Here is a 15944-nt window from a genome sequence, read left to right as displayed (position 1 = left end):
ACCCTGGCCACAGACCAGCCAAATCACAATCTCACTGGGTGCCTCGTCGTGATGGCCTACAACCACAGTCCAGCCTGTAGCTGGCAGGTACCAATCAGCTTCGCTGTCAGGCCACTCCACGACTAATACTAGGGTTGCGAGCCCTAGGCAGGAGCCTAGGGCTCCTGCCCTAGGGCAGGAGCTAATACTAAGTGTAATGTAATCTTAGTATTTTATTACATTACACTTAGTATTAGCTCCTGCCTTAGGGCAGGAGCCCTAGGCTCCTGCCTAGGGCTCGCAACCCTAGTATTAGTCGTGGAGTGGCCTGACAGCGAAGCTGATTGGTACCTGCCAGCTACAGGCTGGACTGTGGTTGTAGGCCATCACGACGAGGCACCCAGTGAGATTGTGATTTGGCTGGTCTGTGGCCAGGGTGGATTCATCGTGTGTTCTGGGCCACGGAAGAGGAAATCGGGAAAGGCTTACATTGAGGTTACCTTGAGGTGCTTCCGGGACTTAGCGTCCCCGCGGCCCGGTCGTCGACCAGGCCTCCTGGTTGCCGGACTGATCAACCAGGCTGTTGGACGCGGCTGCTCGCAGCCTGACGTACGAGTCACAGCCTGGTTGATCAGGTATCCTTTGGAGGTGCTTATCCAGTTCTCTCTTTAACACTGTGAGGGGTCGGCCAGTTATGCCCCTTATGTGTAGTGGAAGCGTGTTGAACAGTCTCGGACCTCTGATGTTGATAGTTCTCTCTCAGAGAACCAGTTGCACCTCTGTTTTTTAACGGGGGTATTCTGCACATCCTGCCATGTCTTCTGGTCTCATGTGATGTTATTTCTGTGTGCAGGTTTGGGACCAGCCCCTCTAATATTTTCCACGTGTAAATTATTATGTACCTCTCCCGCCTGCACTCAAGGGATTACAGGTTTAGGCTCTTTAGTCGGTCCCAATAGTTTAGATGTTTTACTGAGTGGATTCTAGCAGTAAAGGATCTCTGCACGCTCTCCAGGTCAGTAATTTCTCCAGCTTTGAAAAGTGCTGTCATTGTGCAGCAGTACTCCACTCTAGAGAGCACAAGCGTTTTGAAAAGTATCATCATCGGTACAGCATCTCTAGTGTGAAAAGTTCTTGTTATCTAACTTGTCATTTTTCTTGCAGTTGTGACGGCTACTTTATTGTGTTCTTTAAAGGTAAGGTCTTCCGACATGAGTGCACCCAGATCCTTTACATTGCCTTTTCGTTCTATGTTATGATTTGCCTGAGTTTTGTACGTGGTTTCCGTTTTTATATTTTCATTTTTTCCATAGCGCATGAGCTGGAACTTATCTTCGTTAAACACCATATTATTTTCTGTAGCCCATAGAAAGACCTGATCTACATCTGACTGGAGGTTCGCCGTGTCCTCTATGTTGCCTACTCTCATGAAGATCCTAGTGTCATCTGCAAAGGATGATACAGTGCTATAGGTTGTGTTCTTGTCTATGTCCGAAATGAAGATGAGAAAAAGTACTGGAGCAAGCACAGTACCCTGGGGGACTGAGCTCTTCACGGTTGATGGGCTGGATTTTATTTTGTTGACTATTACACATTGGGTTCTGTTGGTCAGGAAATTGTAGATCCATCTGCCTATTTTTCCGGTAATTCCTTTTGAACGCATTTTATGTGCAATAACACCATGGTCACATTTATCAAAAGCTTTTGCGAAATCTGTGTAAATTACATCCGCGTTATGTTTGTCTTCCATAGCATCTAATGCCATATCATAGTGGTCCAGCAACTGCGACAGGCAAGAGCGCCCTGTTCTGAAACCATGTTGTCCGGGGATATGGAGATGCTGTGATTCCATGTATTTTGTGATTTTACTTCTTAGCACTCTCTCAAAATTTTTTATGATGTGCGATGTTAGCGCTATCGGTCTGTAATTTTTTGCCTCTGCCTTATTTCCTCCTTTATGAAGTGGTGCTATCTCTGCTGTTTTTAGTATATCAGGAATAACGCCAGTATCTAGGCTTTGTCTCCACTACCCAGAGTGAGCGTCGCCAAGTGTTCAGCGTCTTCAGAGGGAGACGAAGCTGTATATATTGTGTAGTAATAATTCCCGTGTGTGACTTTTTATTTATATATGTTGGTGGGAAAGGAATATATATAGAAATTGGTATACTTGTGTGTTTAATGTACCTTCCCTCGTTGATTTTACTTGCATTACGAAGCTCACCCCTTTGAAAGCTTCTACTAACTTGGGACCGGATACCCAAAAACTAATACCATCAGAAAAGAACCCGGTTGCGTCCCAGTAGGGCCGTAACAACATACAATACCTAAAGTCACTAGTACTCATAGCGTTTCGGGGAATTTACAAACAAATAATTTATAATAATTTAATTTACAATAGGGGTGGCTATTATAATAATTTACAAAAATGATGATTTAAATAATGATTTAAAAGAAGTACACTTATGGATGTCAACCAACAAACTCGCATTAAATATAGAAAAGACCTACTACATCTTATTTGGAAGCAAATGCAATTCAGCTTCAGATAGACAATGTCACCATCAGCAATAAAAATGATGGAAAGTGTCTTGGCCTATACTTAGACAAGAGACTCAACTTCAGCACCCGCATACAACACACAACTTAGAAAGTCTCTAAAATGGTCGGCATACTTTCTAAAATCAGATATTATGTACCTAACGCTGCTCTCCTCTCACTATATACTATGCGCTAATCAATTCCTATCTTCAACCACTGCAAACTACCTCAAGTCCATCATCACCCAGCAAAAATCGGCTATCAGAACAATAACAAACTCTGCCTTCAGACAATACTCCGCCCCCCCCCCTGTCCCCTCCGTGGTGTCGTCTTGTCATTGTGAGGGGCTCACATATACCTTCCTGGGACCAATGAGGCTTGCCTTTGCCCCCTCTCCTCCTCTCAGGGAGTTGTACGTGCAGAGGAGTACTATGGAGTGTCCTTGTGAGTCATTGGACCGCCCGCTGGAGGGGTCGCCTGCGAGGGACTACCCTAAGTGGATGGCTGGATGTGCAGGCTGGGATGAAAGGGAGAATGAGGTCTTTGCACCAGTGTGGGAGAATGGACGAAGCAGTAGAACTCTCCTGTTAAAAAGGAGCACCACCACTGGGGACGATGCACCCCCTTCCTGCACTGGCATGCGCTTGGCCTCCATGGCTGCCCTGGTAAGTGGTATCCCTTGGTTCCAGGCCCCAGACTTTTATGACGACTGCTGCATGGTAACCGAAACGACCTCTCTTACCCAGGCACATGGGGTGGGCGACCAGGCCCCTGATTTGGACTGTGATGGAAGACCGGGCTCTGTAGCCCCCACTACATTGGACCCAGACCAGACTACTCCCCTCCCTTTTCTGTGGTAGGGTCGAGCCCCAAGCCCCCTGTGGTGACCACCTTGTTCCCTGGCACAGCTCCGTCTCTCATTGTGACTACTGTGCCTTTTAATCCTTTTCTGGGGGTTCTCAACGCCGTCCCCGCCACAGCCGCACTCGCACGATTCCTTCTTATACTAATGCATACCACACCTTGTTTGGCCCTGCTACGTGGCTAAAATCTTTGATCTCAACCATCTGGATTCTACACCTGATGATTTCTCCCTCCATAAACACTTTGTTGATACGGTAGATGCCTCTGTTAATTTTTAACCCCACCCGTCTTGGTACACGTGTTGTCGCTGCTCCTCAGGATGCAGCTACCCAGTTAGCCGCATTGTCCTGCATTGGGGAGACCCCTGTTCGGGTCTCCAAAAACGCTCGGTTAAATGCCAGTGTTGGCACTGTTCTCCTCCCGTACCATGTTGTAACTGGTGTTAGGGGACCTAAAAGACTGCCACGAGGATATAAAGGATATCCTCAAAGCCCAAGGCCATTCTGCCCTCCAGGTGGACACATTCACGCGACCCCCTCGTGGGTGTTGCCATCAGCCCGTTTGTGTCAAAATTTCTTGCAATGTACCTGTAAACATTTTTTTCTAATTTTTACTGTAATTATTCTACTTAAAATCATCTATACTTGTAAAGTAAAGCTGTAATGTACCTGTATTTTTTTTGTCAATTTTCCTGTTAATTATATAAAAATTATCTGTTAATTTAAGGACTTGCCCGAAACGCTATGCGTGCTAGTGGCTTTACAAGAATGTAATTGCAACTTAAACTCCATGTCCTCTGTTAACCCCCAATGTACCTTCTTGTATATATATAAATAAATAAATAAAGTTGTGAAAATCACCTTCGATAGTAGGACCCTTCCTCCCTCTATAATTCTTGCTGGTGCCAGATGTCCTCCAGAATGTTCAGGAGTACATTCCCTCTCCTAGACTTTGCAATACTGTAAGTGTTGGAAGTTTGGGCATGGAGCCCTCAAATGCACAAGTACTGTGATCCTATGCCCCATGTGTGGGGGATGAAGATCACTCTAAGACAGAGTGCTCTTCTCACCAGGCTCGCTGCCTCAATTGCGGTGTAGCTCGCTGCCTCAATTGCAATTTAAGCAGTCTCCGTGGTGTAGTGGTAAGACACTCGCCTGGCGTTCCGCGAGCGCTATGTCATGGGTTCGTATCCTGGCCGGGGAGGATTTACTGGGCGCAATTTCTTAACTGTAGCCTCTGTTTAACGCAACAGTAAAATGTGTACTTGGATGAAAAAACGATTCTTCGCGGCAGGGGATCGTATTCCAGGGACCATAGGATTAAGGACTTGCCCGAAACGCTACGCGTACTAGTGGCTGTACAAGAATGTAACAACTCTTGTATATATCTCAAAAAAAAAAAAAAAAAAAAAAAAAAAAAAAAAAAAAAATTGCGATGAGGCCGACCCTTCCTTTTCCTTCATTCGCCATTTCTAAGTCAGATGACGGTGTAAGGCCATCCTTAGAGAGTGTTATCTGGTTGTGGGAGTGTTGTTTTGTTCCTAGGATATTAGAGATGGTATTCCATGTGCTTTTCATATTGCCTTTCGCTTCTTTGAATCTAGTCTCATAATATGAAAGTTTGGTTTTTCTTATGATAAGCACTGATGAGTACCTTTTAACTACTTCCTTTGTAACTTAGGCCAATCCTAAATTTCTTTTCATATTCATGTTTTTTGTTGATTTGATTATGCCAGTTGTGAGCCACGGATTGTTTTTCCTTTTGTCAGTTACTTGTTTGGTAAGGAGGGGACAGTGAGTGTTTTTAGAAGCTTAGAGTTTTGGAGAGAAAGAGGTTAGTTAATGAGTTTATATCCTGTGTATTATTGAATTCACATTCCCAGTTAATATTGTGAAGTGCATTAGAGAGACTGCCTAAAGCTGATTCACTGTGTAGCCTGAATGAGAGTTTCTTGCTTTCTGGAAGGATTGTATCCATGTTTGCTATGAGGAAGGTAGGATAGTGGTCAGTTGTTCTATCATAGATTACCCCAGATGTAAGGGGAGCTGTTATATTAGTCCATAAGTGATTCAAGGTAGTGGCAGATGTTTGAGTGACTCGGGTGGGCTTGGTGATTGTGGGGATTAGCATACAGGAGTGCATGCTGTTACGGAAATAGTCAACTTGAGGGTTATTTTGAAGACCCAGGCCAATATTCAAATCACCTCCTAGAATGATGTGATTTTTGTTGATTGTTATTTATGATAAGATTCCTTACGTTGTCTGAGAATGAAGCTATGTTGGTATTAGGAAATCTATAGATGGCACCGATAGTCAGGGAGGATTTAAGGGATTTACTGGAGAACTTGGCAAAGGTATATTCACAATAGTCGTCTCTATCACTAATAACACTATTGCAGATGAAGGTATCTTTGTAATATATTGCTGTGCCACCTTTTTTATTAGGCCTGCAGTTATGAATGGCTTTATAACCAGCTTAAGTTGTAGAGTTGGGTATAGTCTTTACTTAGCCAAGTTTCTGTTAAAATGATGAATGATAATTTAGTACCTAGTGCTGTGAGTAGTGCATTTATATCATCAAAATGTTTACCAAGTGACCTAACATTTTGGTTGTAAACTGATAAGCAGGTGCTATTTAGGAGTTTGTTTTTTGCAAGATTTGCTGTGTAATACCTGCAATAATGATGATCAATGTGTTGATTTGTGTGGATATGAGACAGAAGATTTCGATCAGGATCAATATCAGTAAGCATATAGATGCAATTATGTCACGATACAATAAGATAAGCAATTACAGGAACAAGTTAAATACTAAATCTGCTGTAAATAGAAAATAATTGTAGCAAAACACAACAATAAATGTAAGTACACAAAAAATCGAAACAATTTGAAGTAAAGACCACCGCAGATAGCCAGGAAGGATACAGAAGTTAGGTTAAGAGACAGAAGAAAAAATCAGTAGACTGACAAAAATAATATATAGAGAAAATAATGAGACAAATAATAATCGTAAAGTAAAAATAATCTTAAAAATAAATTATTTAATATAGCTTAGTTGTGAACCTATAATTAGTATGAACTTAAGAAAACAAAATGGGCTCAATAATTAATTACAATAAATGATGTATAGATCAAATTACAATTAAATATAAAAATTATAATATTTATGAGCAAGATTTTACTAAGACACTGAGGTAGATGCTTACATAAATACTAAGTCTGCTATAATTAGAGAATTATTATAGTAAAACAACAATAAATGCAAGTATACAAAAAAATGGAACAATTAGAAGTAGAATAAAGGACACTAGATAGCCTTGAAGGATACACAAGTTTGGTGGAGAAAACAAAAAATCAGTAGAGACTGTCAAGACGAATATAAACAAAACAAAAATAGACAAATGATAATTGTAAAGTAAAATAATCTTAAAGATAATTAATTTTATTTATCTTAGTTTTTAACCTATAATTAGTATGAACTTAGTTAAGAAAACAAAATGAGATCAATAATTAATTTCAATAAATGACATAAATCAGTACATTTAAATTTAAAATTAAAAAGAATAGGATAAAATTAGGTTTAAGAGTAAAATTTTACAATGATACTGAGGTAGATGGTTGCATAAGTGCATGGAGACTTGATTGATTCCTTAGGAACTTATAAGTATGAGAGAATATTAGGTAAATGGTAAGGCAGAGACAACACCTTGGACAAGGTTAGATTAAGTTAGGTTAGGCTTAGGCACTGAAAGAGTTATTTTCAGTATTGGCATTGGTCGGGTTCAGGTTTTCAGATATACCACAATCCCTAAAGAAGGCCAGTAGTTGTTGGTCACACTATTTCATATCTTTTTCCTGCACTTTCCTTCTTTACAATGACCGTTCCATTCCTAGTGTAGCACTGCTTGATAAGACCAGGGTTTAGTTTGCGAATTTTACGCAGCCTGAAGAAGAGGGATCCACGCTGCTTTGTAAGGCACTCATTGATATAGAGGTTGGTTTTTTGCTTAGCAGCTGATTGTATGAGGTCAAACTTAACAGAGGGATTTGCAAGTTTGATGAGCATTCTCCTACTGCTACGGGAACTGTTTTTATCAATCCTGACAGCTGATTTGATTTCAACATTGACTTTGATCTTTGAATTAATTAGGGTGTGGGCTATGTTACAACAATTCTCACCTTGTTGTTCATCAGGTAGATCAGTAGAGCTAATTATCAGGGAGTCATGAAGATGTTGTTGCTCTTGGTCATCTTCGGAAGCCGCCTGGTGAATCTGAAGGAGATTGATTTGTTTTTCCAGCTTTTGAAGAAATTCACTTTGAGCTGAGTGGGTCTCATCGGCCTGAATCTTATGTGTTTGAACCATTGCGTTATCTGCAACAGGTTTTAAGTTGAGAATTTCTTGGTTGTTGTTCGTCGACGATTCAAGGAGGAAGTCTATGCATGGTTTGTTGATGTTGGGTGACTGTGGCTTGGAGGGCCAAAATAGCTTCAGATTGCAGGAGCACAAGGTTGTGCAGTTTTTGCAGCCATGGGTTACTTCTCAAAGGTTTGAAGTCAGAACAAGGAGCCATAGATTGAATGAATTCTAAAGCTTGAGATTTGAGTTGAGTTGAAGGCGGGGAGTGGCAGAGAGGAGGGGGAGCGGATGCTGTGTTTACCAACATCGGCAAGGATTGCAGCGTTGCCGGAGTTTCATTTTTTTTTTTTTTAACAACAAGAGTTGTTACATTCTTGTACAGCCACTAGTACGCGTAGCGTTTCGGGCAGGTCCCTGGAATACGATCCCCGCCGCGAAGAATCGTTTTTTCATCCAGGTACACATTTTACTGTTGCGTTAAACAGAGGCTACAGTTAAGGAATTGTGTCCAGTAAATCCTCCCTGGCCAGGATACGAACCCATGACATAGCGCTCGCGGAACGCCAGGCGAGTGTCTTACCACTACACCACGGAGACTGTATAAATTGTATGTAAATAAATGACTGTATTCAGATCTCTAGGAGTTATGGATAAAGAGCGAGAGGCACGCCTACCTTGCTTGTTGCTATGTTTGGGCATGTTTTCGGCGATAGATTCTTGGTAATGTTTCCAGAGGTAGATACTTGGAGAATTGTAGTTTGGTTATGCGTATAGCGAACGTTTGGCAGGAGGGTCGTCGATAGGCAGGCGAAGATTGGTTAATTTTGGTTGATTACTGTTGAAGTTCGCTGTGAGTTATGGCATATTAAGTGTCTGTTACGACCCTGGGTTCCTCAGTGGAAACCAGAGGTCAAAATTGTGCTATTAAACTTTCTTATAGCATAGTTGGGCGCATCACGAGCTGCAATTATTTGTATCTTCCCTGCCAGACGTAAGACTATTCTTGTTTCTCAAAGAGCATTTAAAGACTGAGCTTGGGGTTGATTATTAAATAATAACATAGGCACCAACTATGTTTACTAATACTTTCTAATCATTTGTAAATTAAACCTGAGTAAACTGCGTATAGGGCTGCGGTACGATTAGCTGAGCAGTCTGCCGGCAGCGAGCCAGCTGGGGGAAAGGAGACTGAGAGTCTTGCTTTTTCTGAGCTGGCGTTGGGTGGATAGGATCCTCCTACCATTCCTCCTCGTTTCCTTATTTCTGTGTCTTGTTCAAGCTAAGTATATACTGTGTACATTATTCATTTTCTGGCATACCCGTGTTCTATGTGTAGAGTAGTATACTTTGTGTGTAGTAGGTGTTTTTAGAGTTTATTTTACTAGTTATTCAAAAGGGGGTCCCTGTGGAACCACGTGGTCTCCCTACCCTAAGCTGACTCTAGCTTCAAGTGTTTCCCTAGTAGAACTTTACCATAGCTTGTGTTCAGTGTAAAACCTTGTTTTCTGATCAGGGGGAGAAAGATACTGGCAGTATGGGGCTTTAAATTTATTGAAGATTAAATTCTGCAGAACATGTAAATATATAAAGTTTCAAATATATAAAGTAAGTAAATATATAAAGTTTATATTAAAATATATAAAGTAAATATATAAAGTAAGAATTAACAGTAACAATTCCAAGTCCGAGGACTAGATTTAACTTAAAAGGTACACCCGTAGTAAGTATGAGACCTTAGCCTATAGTGACATGGAAACTAATTCTGCAGAAACCTAAAGGTTAACTGGTACTAGAATTAAGGCCGAGTGCAAATGTGTAGTAATTATATAACACTAGGATATAACAGGCAGGACACAAAGAATAACTAATAAGTGAGAGACCACATAACACGTAATGTACCCGGCCAAGAGGCCGTAAAAGACCTAATGGATAAGGAGAAGGGGGTGTGACTACAAGTAGGGCTTAATAGCACCTAGACTGGGCAAAGTATTAGCTGCGGACAGCGGGACACTTGGGGACCGGCGCTGCACCCCCACCGCAGGCCAGCGGCCGGACCCCCCCCCCGAAGGGCGAGTGCCAGCTGGCCGCGTGAGGTACTCAAAGTGGCAGAGCAACAACGTCCCGTCTGACGTAGGATGTGAGAGCACTACTCTTCCACCTGCCGACTGCCATTATTTCTGATGTGGCGAGCCCGTCCCGAGACAGCTGGGTGGCCCTGCCGATACGGAAGGAATGCGGCGCGTAGTCATCTGGAGGCAGCCTAGCGCCGAGAGGGCAGTGCGTAGGATCCTGGAGAAAACTCGCCTGGTGACAGGAGCACCTGCGGCGTGTTTGAATATGGGCCCCGGGGCCAGGCCCCTGTAATTAAAGTATTTGGACAGAGCACGGACCGGGCGGTACTTGCTGGAAGGGTTAGCTCTCAGGGAGAGGGTGGGCGTGCGAGCTGCGCTGTGCTTGTAGGTGTTGAAGACGATATCTATTCCTGCCGTTGTAAGTGATACCTTCTCAAGGTTGAGCGTGTGTCGTCCATGCTCCACGTAGACCGCCTCACCCGGGCGTAGGCAGGCGTGGAAAACCAGGGAGAAGAGCGCCCTGTAGCAAGACTTCTCATAGGCGGAGTTACATACGCCTCCCAGTGCCCGCAGCAGGCGATGCAGGGGGCTCCTCGTCACAGGGAGACGCCGTGCAGGGGCCCGCTGTGCGGAGTTACGTGCCCCTTGAGGAGTTGGGTGACCAGGAACTGCCGAGTTGGGTCCCTCCTACCGTGTAGCTTGCGGACGAAGGCGATGGCCGCTAGATAGGCGTGCAGAGAGCGGTAAGCCAGGCCCCGCGAGGGCAGAGATTGCAGGAAGTTCACCAGAGTCGAAGGTGCAGCATCGAAGGGGCATTCTCCTCACCGTCCTGCCGAGACGTAGGCGGCGTACTCCACCCACTTAGCCCTGTAAGTACGCCTCGCCGCTGGCTGCGGGGAGTTGAATAGGGTCCTCACAGTTGCAGGGTGAAGTTGCAGGACAGGAGGTGCGCGGGAACTGTTGTCGGCGTCTCGGCGAGGCCTGCTTCTCGCAGGAACAAGGGCGGCAGCGACACTGCACTGTTGTCCGATGTCACTGCACCTCCTCCGTCGCGGTGACCTGGGCCCGAGGAGGGCCCACGTGCTTGCGCAATGAGGGCCTGCAGCGCGTCCAATCGTCTGCTGAAAGGGTGGGAGTTGTGTCACTGTGCCACCTGTTGCTTTGTCCGAATTGTCCAGCTGAGGTGTGCGCCCGGTGTCCGTGTCCGAGCCAGCCGAGGAGGGCTCTGTAGAGGGGGAGGCAAAGCGTACGGGCTTGGTCCGCGCCCTGGCCGGCTGTGTAGTGGCCGACTTTATTTTTGCTAACTCTAGAGCTAATTCTCTATCCCTATGAGTTGCACTTTCTGCTTGGCTAGGCTGGCATAAAGGTGTATCACTTGCCAATAGTTCTTCATCAATACAATGCTGTAATATTTCATTCACCAAAGTCCACTTTTTATCTGCGTCATTTAATTCTAGGCCAAATTCCTTGCCTAACAATACTAAATTAGACTTGGTAAGTTTCTTTATCTCTACTGCTGAAGGCTCCATTGCCAGTCTCTGCATTTCAGATGACATCACTAATAATTTTAGCTCCCAGCCAAAGAAAAAATTAAAAAATAAAAATTGGAAAAAAAAAAAAAATGCACGGCCCCTAACACAAGGCCACACTAACCTTAATCGTGAAGGGATCCAGCTGGGTGTCCAGTCAGTGCAAGAATGTCCTTTGCTAGATGAGCTGGACCCTAGGCTAGCACACAACCGTTCTGCGGAAAACAAAAAATTTTAGTTTTGGCACTCAAGAATCTAATTTTTTACACTTATAATGTTCATCCCGGACAGGCCAACCACTTGTTATAAATAATATTGTGGTGGGCTTGCTATGGGGGACTGGTACTATTAAGGGGTAAGGGTAGTTAGAAGACAGAGTATCAAATATGGGAGAGCTAAAAGGCCCGGCCCCCAAAATAAACTATCCACAGTAATAATACCTTGCTACTAGACCATATATGTCAGTCTAAGGGTTGATCAATGCACTCCCACACAGGAAGAAGGGATACTCCTATAATTCATGTACTTATTTATTAACCCCTTAACAACCCCCCATATACACTCACACCAATAACAATAATAACAATAACTTTACCACCCTATCTTACAGTTAAAAGCCTTGGTCCACATAGACAGGATACAAGGTTTACACTGAGAACAAGCTAGGGTAAAGTACTACTGGATAAGCACTGAAGCTGGATGCAGCTTAGGGTAGTGAGACCACGTGGTACCCTAATACAAAACACAACACTTAGGGGTACCCAAAACACTGGCAAATACTACCCCCAGGTCTCACCAATCGTTACTACCAGAGTAGGCACACTTAAAACATCATACTTAACTTAATGGTACAGGAACTTAAGGTAAGGTAAATAAGTAAGAGGAGAAGGGAGGAGAGTAGGGGTGCAGCCACAGAGTAGGTCTCGTCCCCACGAACGCCAGCCAGAGAAGAACGCTCCTAGCGACCAGCTAGGCCTCTCGCATGTCGTGGTGCCGGAAGGAGCCTAATTGATCGTGCAGCTAAGCACATTAAAGATCTTCCCCTATGCAACGTATTGTTACTTACAAATGATTAGAGTATTAGTAAACATAGTTGGTGCCTATGTTATTATTTAATAATCAACCCCCAGCTCAGTCTTTAAATGCTCTTTGAGAAACAAGAATAGCCTTACGTCTGGCAGGGAAGATACAGACAATGACGCATAGGGTTGCGTTCAGCTATACTATAGTTAAGTTTAATAACTCAATTTTGACCTCTGGTTTCCACTAAAGAACCCAGGGTCGTAACAGAGACGTGAATTGTTCCTGGTACGGAACGAGCTTCAGCTTCAATCTCTTGAGATTGTACTAGGGTCGGCAAACGTAAGCGTCGGCTTGAGGATATTTCTTGGTTAAGTCTAGGGCCATGCCTTGAGGAAGACAGAATATACAGTTCACTCAGTACGCAATGCAGGTTTCATTATTACAAAATGATTCGTCAGTTAAATAACCTTGACACGTTTTCAGCAAAGTATCCATGGTGATTTTTTTCCTCGTAAGGGAGTAGATATGGCCCAGTTAGTCATAATAATAGCGCTGATGGGAGCTTCATGCTCTTATATTGCAGAGGGTGAAAGTTGCCACCTAATTTGATTATATTAATAAAGATTTTTTGAAACCCTTAAATTTAATATATGGCATTATAACTAATAGTACATTTCATTTTCAGGAATTAGGTAAGTATATTTAAAATTATATTAAATCGAGCTTTTACTAAATTATGCATGTATATCATTATGTATGGCAGCTATGAATAATGACGTCATGTTCTTAAAATACTTCTAGCGAGATTGCCAGAAGTGATGTAATTTTCTATTGGTGTTACGAAATGATAAAGGTAGTTTATTAAGTATTTAAAACTTTCTTTTATATAAAAGTGCTTTACTTAATTATGAAACTTTAGAGATTTTTAATTAGAGAAGTGCTTAAAAACTATGACTGTCTAATACAAGTGGGGAACTGTTATATATGTGATGATGGCATTAGATGCTATGGAAGACAAACAAAACGCTGATGTAATTTACACAGATTTCGCAAAAGCTTTTGATAAATGTGACCATGGTGTTATTGCACATAAAATGCGTTCAAAAGGAATTACCGGAAAAATAGGCAGATGGATCTACAATTTCCTGACCAACAGAACCCAATGTTTAATAGTCAACAAAATAAAATCCAGCCCATCAACCGTGAAGAGCTCAGTCCCCCAGGGTACTGTGCTTGCTCCAGTACTTTTTCTCATCCTCATATCGGACATAGACAAGAACACAACTTATAGCACTGTATCATCCTTTGCAGATGACACTAGGATCTTCATGAGAGTAGGCAACATAGAGGACACGGCGAACCTCCAGTCAAATGTAGATCAGGTCTTTCTATGGGCTACAGAAAATAATATGGTGTTTAACGAAGATAAGTTCCAGCTCATGCGCTATGAAAAAAATGAAAATATAAAAACGGAAACCACGTACAAAACTCAGGCAAATCATAACATAGAACGAAAAGGCAATGTAAAGGATCTGGGTGTACTCATGTCGGAAGACCTTACCTTTAAAGAACACAATAAAGTAGCCGTCACAACTGCAAGAAAAATGACAGGTTGGATAACAAGAACTTTTCACACTAGAGATGCTATACCGATGATGATACTTTTCAAAACGCTTGTGCTCTCTAGAGTGGAGTACTGCTGCACAATGAGAGCACCTTTCAAAGCTGGAGAAATTGCTGACCTGGAGAGCATGCAGAGATCCTTTACTGCTAGAATCCACTCAGTAAAACATCTAAACTATTGGGACCGACTAAAGGGCCTAAAACTGTACTCCCTTGAGCGCAGGCGGGAGTGGTACATAATAATTTTCACGTGGAAAATATTAGAGGGGCTGGTCCCAAACCTGCACACAGAAATAACATCACATGAGACCAGAAGACATGGCAGGATGTGCAGAATACCCCCGTTGAAAAACAGAGGTACAACAGGTACTCTGAGAGAGAACTCAGAGCATCAACATCAGAGGCCCGAGACTGTTCAACACGCTTCCACTACACATAAGGGGCATAACTGGCAAACCCCTCACAGTGTTCAAGAGAGAACTGGATAAGCACCTCCAAAGGATACCTGATCAACCAGGCTGTGACTCATACGTCAGGCTGCGAGCAGCCGCGTTCAACAGCCTGGTTGATCAGTCCGGCAACCAGGAGGTTTGGTCGACGACCGGGCCGCGGGGACGCTAAGCCCCGGAAGCGCCTCAAGGTCAAGGTATGTACTATACTTATTTTTGGGAATATATACTCGTTTATAATATTTCATTGGTTAGTGTTGTCCTTATACAATGGATCCTTTGTGCGCAAAGAAGTTTTACAGCATAGAAAGCCTTAAATGTGCAGGAGTTTGACAACAAACATTCGTGGACTGGCCTGTTAAGTGGTTAAACCCTATAGACTTAATTGAAGATGGTCTCTATTATCACCGCCTTAAGGGATCTAGGGGTTTATTACCTTTTCTTTCACAGAGTAGATGCATACAGATAGTTTTGTGGTATATGGAAGAGGGTTACCTTACCTTGAGGTGATTCTGGGGCTCAGCGACCCCGCGGCTCGGTCGTCGACCAGGCCTCCTCGTTGCTGGACTGGTCAACCAGGCTGTTGGACGTGGCTGCTCGCAGCTTGACGTATGAGTCACAGCCTGGTTGATCACAGGTATCCTTTGGAGATGTTTGTCAAGTTCTTTCTTGAACACTGTGAGGGGTCGGCCAGTTATGCCCCTTATGTGTAGTGGAAGCGTGTTGAACAGTCTCGGGCCTCTGATGTTGATAGAGTTCTCTCTCAGAGTACCTGTTGCACCTCTGCTCTTCAACGGGGCTCAACGAGGGCTTCAACTCTTCAACGAGGGTACAAATAATAATTTATAGATTCTGGAATTACTTGATGAATGTCTTTTATCTCTGAAAAACTCTCCAATTTGCAGAGAAAATATTTCATATATACTAAACCCAATAGTTTATTGAAGAACTGTATTTATTTAAGTACTATGATTTCTTGAATAACTGTATATGTTTAAGTACTCTGATTTCTTGAATAACTGTATATGTTTAAGTACTATGATTTCTTAAATAACTGTATATGTTAAATGTTTAAGTACTATGATTTCTTAAATAACTGTATATGTTAAATGTTTAAGTACTATGATTTCTTAAATAACTGTATATGTTAAATGTAAACATCATATAAATAAACTTGATGTCTTTTATGAATAAGATTTCTTTAACCTTAATAGAATAAGTTGGTTACTACATTGGGGACTGTAAACAAGTATGATTACTTTGGTATATTACTTAAAGTTCATTGTCATTTAATATTTACATGTTTTAGTAAATTTAACGGAAATATTGTTTAAAATACGACTTGAAAAGTTATCTTTAACTACTGAAGGCGTATTTTTAATTAAGTTGAGTTATGAAAAGATTGCTTTAAGATGTTGGAAGTAATGACATAGTGTACTGGAAAGTATTTTTAAATGTACGAAGATGTCTTAGAATGTTTCTTTAATTTACAAATGTGAATTAGGGA

General features: G+C 42.5%; 1 long non-coding RNA gene across 1 annotated transcript; it reads right to left on the bottom strand.

The window, feature by feature from the left end:
- Positions 1-9276: 9276 nt before the first annotated feature.
- On the bottom strand, positions 9277-12897 carry LOC138350522 (uncharacterized). The gene is made up of 2 exons (XR_011222153.1): positions 12833-12897; positions 9277-11557 (listed from the first exon to the last, which is right to left on the bottom strand). It is a non-coding gene; the product is annotated as an uncharacterized lncRNA (long non-coding RNA).
- Between the last annotated feature and the right edge of the window lie 3047 nt (positions 12898-15944).

This window comes from Procambarus clarkii, chromosome 46, assembly GCF_040958095.1.
Source record: "Procambarus clarkii isolate CNS0578487 chromosome 46, FALCON_Pclarkii_2.0, whole genome shotgun sequence".
NCBI lineage: Eukaryota > Metazoa > Arthropoda > Malacostraca > Decapoda > Cambaridae > Procambarus > Procambarus clarkii.
The sequence above is the reverse complement of the archived record's forward strand: the minus strand, read 5'-3'. Positions and strand labels throughout refer to the sequence as shown.